Source organism: Engraulis encrasicolus, chromosome 5 (genome assembly GCF_034702125.1).
Source record: "Engraulis encrasicolus isolate BLACKSEA-1 chromosome 5, IST_EnEncr_1.0, whole genome shotgun sequence".
NCBI lineage: Eukaryota > Metazoa > Chordata > Actinopteri > Clupeiformes > Engraulidae > Engraulis > Engraulis encrasicolus.
This window is the reverse complement of record NC_085861.1, coordinates 44257399-44264898: the sequence shown is the minus strand read 5'-3', so window position 1 is coordinate 44264898 and position 7500 is coordinate 44257399. Positions and strand designations below refer to the sequence as shown.

General features: G+C 45.6%; 1 protein-coding gene across 1 annotated transcript in view; it reads right to left on the bottom strand.

Annotated features, from left to right (window-relative positions):
* Window positions 1-7500, bottom strand: part of efna3b (ephrin-A3b) — a 107307-nt gene that overhangs the window by 13827 nt on the left and 85980 nt on the right. The window lies entirely within an intron of this gene.

Here is a 7500-nt window from a genome sequence, read left to right as displayed (position 1 = left end):
TGAGTACCACGATCAGCCTTACATACACACATGCTCTCTCTCACACACACACACACGCTCACCCACACACACACACACTCTCCCACACTTTTCTACACACCTAAACAGAGAGAGAGGGGGGGGGGGTGAGTTAGCATGTGTATGTGTGTGAGACATTGTTGTGTGCTTGAGAGAGTGTATGTGAGTGAGTAAAAGAGAGTTATGATTGTTCATTTTTCAGCTTAAGTCTTCTCATAAAGTAATTGCTTGTTTATCCAGACAAGTGCAAAAGTAGCAGTGCCTTGTGGGATGTTCACTTTTTGTGGCCCTCCCACCGTAAAACTGGTAGAGACGCGGGAAGGGAGAACGAAGAAGGGGAGACGTGTGTGCATGTGTTTGTGTGTGTGTGTGTGTGTGTGTGTGTGTGTGTGTGTGTGTGTGTGTGTGTGTGTGTGTGTGGACAAAGTTTTACAGTTAACACATTGAATACCGGCGGTGCTCACGGAATTATGTCGTAGAATACCAGAGTTCTAAGCCCTTTTTTACGTTTTTTTGTAGACTCACAGCTTATTATGTGATAGGGCCACTGAAAATCTGTTGTGTGTGTGTGTGTGTGTGTGTGTGTGTGTGTGTGTGTGTGTGTGGAAAGTGGGTATCCATGGAATTCAGCTACAATCGGAGATATTGAGGTTTTTGTGAAGGGTGCGCTTCTTCAGAATGTGACGAGTTTGAAAGGGGATGAGTTGGTTTTAATCACAATTTGGTTAGCTCTGACACACATCTTCCTGCACGTCAAGACACGCCTCCTGCTCTAAACCACTACGACACCGGCAATCAATGCCCTTCGAAATCCACGTTTTTCACACAGACTGAACACAAGCTCTTTGCACACATGCAGAAGGTCGGACATTTGCTAAAATAGTTCCCGATGACTCCCGAAATAATAGCCCAACATTGACAACAAATCCCAATGATATGATGCTTAGATGTAGCCCATCCGATCCATATGTAGCCATCTATGCTAGCTTCTGGCTTTTCACATACAGGAAGACAGTTCAACATAGGGGTGAATAATCAAATAAACTTATCTGGTTGGCGATCAAACTTCTAAATCGGAGCGCATTACTCCAATTACAATTCGGGTGCCATTTTGATCCAAGGAGCTGGTAAAGGTCTAGGTAGCAAGCCCAGAAAGTTCAAGATACTCCTGGCACGATATACAATGGTCTCTGTGTTTACCTATTGCGTGAAGTCAGACACAATACACGCTACCGATCGTGGGCTACTAGGGAAACAACAACATAGCACGATTCACGAATACGGCAGCACACCTCCTGCTCTGTCACACTACGACACCAGCAATCGATGCCCTTTGAAATCCCCGTTTTTCACGTGGACTGAACACAAACTCTTTGCACACATGCAGAGGGTGAGACATTTGCTAAAATAGCTCCCGATGACTCCCATAATAATAGCCCAACATTGACAACAAATCCAAATGATATGATGCTTAGATGTAGCCTAGCCCATCCGATCCGAATCATATGCGGTGGCAGATGGACACTCCCAACTGAGATCGCTCCCTGACGTGTAGTCCCAGGTGTTTCTATCACTCCCGGACGTGTAGTCCCACCCTGATCGATAGTCTGGCTAGTGGGAGCGAGCCGACAGGGGAGCGTCCTGCGTTGGGAGCGACAATCAGGGAATCATGGTATGTAGCCATGCTAGCTTCTGGCTTCTCACATACAGGAAGACACAGAAACTTATCTTTTTGGTGATCAAACGTCCAAATCGGAGCGCATTACTGCAATCACATATCGGGTGCCATTTGTATCCAAGGATCTGGTAAAGGTCTAGCAAGTCCAGAAAGTTCAAGATACTCCAGGCACTACACAATGGTGTTTACCTATTGCGTGAAGTCAGAGACAACACATGCTACAGTGACCGTACTAGGGAAATCAATGCAGGCAGCGCGATAGGCGACATGGGTTGGCATCCAGACATCTTGGTAAGTTAAATTAAAATATCCAAATCATAACACTCAAACATCATAACAATCAAACAACTTTGGACTGCAAATGTTGTCATTTATGTCCATCACAGAGCTACCAAAATCACATATATTGTCCATTGAAGGGTGTAGATTCAAAATATGATATTTAAATGCAAAAACGTATGTTTACGTTTTGGTATACAACGCATGGGCGTGAAAAACGCATTATTACGTCGTCGGTACTCAATGTGTTAAGATGAAATTGATATTGCCAATATTGTCAGTGTGATTGTACTGCATGCACTGCTTGCTTGTCTTCTGATGAGTGAAATGACAATCGGCACCTCCTATAGTATACAGCCGTCTCATCAATCACACACCCATCCATCATCACACTCAGTCTATACACACACACTCGTTCCATCACCCCTGACATTACATTTTTTCCCTATTGCTTGCAATGATTTTGGAAAAATGTTCTCAAAGAGTCTGCACACAAATACATAACACGAAGCACTTAAGTTTAAGCTACGCCAACACCGTGTTTAAGTTGTAGTACCAACCACTTAACAATTTGTTACTTTGGTTCGTTGCTTGCATTCAATTTGGAAAAAATCTTCCACCCCTGATATTGCACTGTGATGCACTATGATGCAATGACACCCACGCGACCACTCAACCACACATCCAAAGACACGTACACGCACACGCGCACATGCCCACATGCCCACGCCCACGCACACACACACACACACACACACACACACACACACACACACACACACACACACACACACACACACACACACACACACACACACACACACACACACACACACACACACACACACACACAAACACACACACAGGGGTTCAAGCATATGTCTATACTGCCTGGGGGGGAGTGAACTGGAGAGTAACCTTTGGGGTTTGAAATGTTAAGATTTGTTACTGGAGAGAGAGAGAGAGAGAGAGAGAGAGAGAGAGAGAGAGAGAGAGAGAGAGAGAGAGAGGGGGGGGGAGAGAGAGAGAGAGAATGTGTGGGAGAGAAAGAGATTAGCAGAAGAGGCTTCATTTCATTTTCACATGTGCGCCCGGAGAATCCGACAGGCAGCTCATTCTGTTCTGAGATAACAGTGTGTCTGCAGAACGTCTGCGGAACGTCTGGAGTGGAACCAAAGCCCTTGTCAGCCGCACGCTGAGTTCCACAGCCCCTTGTGGGCCACGGAGCCCTTGCCTTGCCTTGCCATTCGCATTCGGGTTGTCAGAGAGAAAATGACCCAGACAGGGCTGGACTGGACTGAAAAACAGGAAAGGGCATTTTCAGCTAGGATCGGTTCACCAGGCCTCGAGAGAGCCAATGAAGCCTATGACAACTTTTTTAGTTATCTTATATGTGTAACTGCTTTATTTCTATCTGTTTGTTTCGGATATGCCTGCTGTAGCGTCAGGAGGACTGATAACCCTTGAGAAAAGGGTCAGGCCAAAATCATCAACACATCCACTGGGCAAATGTCCCGCGTGCCATATGGCCAATCCAGCCATGGATCTAGACGTAGCCCGTCTCCTCCACACTCGTTCATCACTGTCAGGCCTACAGAAAAGCTAGGGATGCCACAGAGAGATGCATATTACAAGTGCTCTATAACTGAATTTACTTTTGCTATCTTTTTTTTTCTTTTTAACTCAGGGCCCTTTCAGGATTCATTCCACGTTTCGTTGTATAGAGCAGATTTGCACTCTGTGTGCTTGTGTGTGTGTGCGTGTGTGTGTGTGTGTGCGTGCGTGCGTGCGTTGGTGTGTGTATGCGTGCACGTGTACACATGTGAGACATTCATGTACAAACGAACATGAGACATGAGACATTTAATCAAATGCGATGATGAAAATGATTTGTATGTTAAGTGGAAGCTAATACTATATTCTTCTGTCCAAGGTAAGGTGAACCATACATGGCATCCGTTCTCTTTGCATATTCAGGCATCACAAGCGACCCCCTCAAGCAATATCACATCTCCCAAGATGTCTCATAACATTGAATTAGCACACGTGGGAGATACAGGAAGGGACAGGAAGACAGGCATTGTCGGTGACTTCACTTTTATGGGTTTTATTGCTGCTTGTGATGTGCAGCAAAGGCAGCCTGTCACATATGCGCTTGTAGTAATACCCTTCCACCACCAGGTGTCAGCATGGTGCTGTGTAGCGCTGTGCTGCCCGTGGCTCTTGCTCTCTCTCTCTCTCTCTCTCTCTCTCTCTCTCTCTCTCTCTCTCTCTCTCTCTCTCTCTCTCTCTCTTTCCCTCTTCAGCATTCCCCAGTTCTAGGTCACTCCTCTGGGGAGATTATTATTCAATTATTAAATGAAGATTGAAAATGCTGTCTTAATGTCTGCCTCCCTCTCCATCTTTCTCCAACATCTCTCTCTCTCTCTCTCTCTCTCTCTCTCTCTCTCTCTCTCTCTCTCTCTCTCTCTCTCTCTCTCTCTCTCTCTCTCTCTCCTCTTTCACAGTGTCATACATTCAGATGTGTTCTGCCCATCTCTAGCTATTACTATAGGAAACTATTACTGTACTATAGACTTTGCTTCAAGACACTCATCCTCCCTACAAGTTCTTGCACTTCTCTTTTTTCTTGTCCTCTCGAACTGTTTTTAACTTACACTCTCTTTTTCTTTCCTTCTCTCAGACTAATTTCTTATTACACCAGACTACTGAAAAAAGATCAAAGGCTCTTTTTGGTAGCAGTTTTGGTGAAGATGGAGGGAAAAGTGCCTCAAGAAAACTATATTTAGGTTTGAGAGAGAGAGAGAGAGAGACAGAGAGAGAGAGTCAGAAGAATTCAAGGGAATGAATGAGAGAGACTATCAGTCAGAAAAAGTGAAGTAAAAGAGATTCTATCTTTGAGTTCCACTTTTAGTCTTTTTCACAGATTAATGCGCATAAATTGTACTGAAAAACAAAACAAAACACATAAAAAATCAGCATGCCCAATTTGTGACGTGTATATTTTCCTTGCATTGTTGAAAGCCGGCCCTCGAACGTAGGCAGGAAGTGACACGCTGACGAGGGACAGAAGACTGATGGTGGAGTAACACGATCGGCTCATAGGATCCACTCTAATACGTTGCATCACCACACGCTGCTGGGAAAAAGGGCTGTGTGTGTGTGTGTGTGTGTGTGTGTGTGTGTGTGTGTGTGTGTGTGTGTGTGTGTGTGTGTGTGTGTGTGTGTGTGTGTGTGTGTGTGTGTGTGTGTGTGTGTGTGTGTGTGTGTGTGTGTGTGTGTGTTGGGAGCCTTGGGCATGTACACAAACTTGCCCTAACAGGACTGTAACTATCTGGACTGCACAAAACAACAGCAAAAAGACTGCCAAAATACTGTTCCATCTCTGCCATCATAGGCAGTTTGTCCATTTGGAGACGGAGATGCCATACGTATCCATAAATATTGGACTGAATAACTGCATGATCATGCCTATACAACTCTGTGATTTCCATCAGTATTTGGGTCTGTATAACTTTTAATGTGGTGCGATCCAAATAATAGTACTAAACTATGGGTGTGTGTGCATATGCACCCGTGTGTTCACATCTGTGTGTATTTGTGTGTTGTGTGTGTGTTTGTGTATACGTGCGCATCTGTGTGTGTTTGTGTATACGTACCCATCTGTGTGTGTGTGTGTGTGTGTGTGTGTGTGTGTGTGTGTGTGTGTGTGTGTGTGTGTGTGTGTGTGTGTGTGTGTGTGTGTGTGTGTGTGTGTCAGAACCAAGAGGCTAAAGTTGCATGCAGGGCCTTGAGGAGGTTTTAAGGGTTCGAGTCAGCCAACTATGTGTGGCCAACTACGTATCCTGCAGCAGGACTCTGGACCCCTACAGGTTACTACTCCAACAACACACACCAAACAAAAACAAGCACCGAGACACACACACACACACACGCACGCACGCAAACACACACACACACACAAACACAGACACACACACAACACACACAATGCCTGCAAGTCCTTAAGCAAGACCCTGCTGGACCCCCTACAGCCTACAGTAGTCCTCCCTCCCACAGGCGTGCAGGGGATAGGGCCTTAGCATGGTGCACTCCGATAACAGACCCTGCCTGAGAGACATGGAGACTGAGAGCCCCTATGAGAACATTCTGTGTTCTTAAAACACAAACACACACACACACACATGCTCGCAGGTACACACGCACGCGCGCACACACACCACACCACACGCACGCACGCACGCACGCACGCACGCACGCACTCACGCACGCACGCACGCACACACACACACACACCACACACCACACACACACACACACACACACACACACACACACACACACACACACACACACACACACACACACACACACACACAGGCACTCACTCGGCTCCATTTGTGCTTTTGTCTCCCGCTCACTTAAATGAAATAATTTCCATATCGCCATTACCATACAGCGTACATGAGAGGGCGGGAATGCAGCCAGTTAGCTTAAAAGGGTTATTCATCTCTCAATAGGATACAAACAAACTCCCACATGGACATAGAGGCAGCAGGAGGGAGGAGGAGAGGGATGGAGAGAGAGAGAGAGAGAGAGAGAGAGAGAGAGAGAGAGAGAGAGAGAGTAGCCCTGTGATGAGGAGAGAGAGAGAGAGAGAGAGAGAGAGAGAGAGAGAGAGAGAGAGAGAGAGAGAGAGAGAGAGAGAGACATTAAAGGCATGATGTAACAGAATAGGAATTATCAAACTCTTAGGATCCATTAAGTTGTTGTACAGCATGCCCATCGTTTACATAATTATATACGCAGCGCAGGCATGCAGGTGAAACTAGAGAACAGACAGGAGGTGAAAAGACGTAAGCAGTTGTAAGATAGATGAGTGTGTTTGCATGGGGCATGCATGCGTGTCTGTGTGTGTATGTGTGAGTGCTTGCATACATGTGTGTGTGAGTGCTTGCGTGGATATGTGTGTGTGGGTACTTGTGTGAGTGCTTGTGTGCATGTGTGTGTGTGTGTGAGTGTGTGTGCGTGCGTGCATGCGTGCGTGTGTGTGTGCGCTTGTGTGGATGTGTGTGTGTGTGTGTGTAGGTACGTGCTTATAAATGTATGTCTGAGTAAGTGAGTTTGTGTGAGTGTTCTCTAAGCAGACAACCAGTTATGAATAAAAGAAACCTTGGGGTGTCTAGGGAGCGTGTGTTTGTGAATGTGCATGAGAAACACAATGAGGTAAAAGCCCATATTCGACTACAAGCACGGGAGGCATCAACTCCAACCTTTTAGCTGGTTTGTGTTCATAAATACTCCTTTTAGTGTTCTGTCATTTAGCACAGCAGATTCTTCGCAATTTCACACACCTGATTTAGTTTGCGTTGCAGATGTTCCCATCATTTCACAGATCATGGATGCAAATAATCCCAAGATCATCCATGGAGGCAATACATTTCTGTCCATCTTTATTGCATCATAGAGTGAAGTACTTCACTGAAATGCATAACCTATTTGAAGAATTTCATATCTCTGAAGAT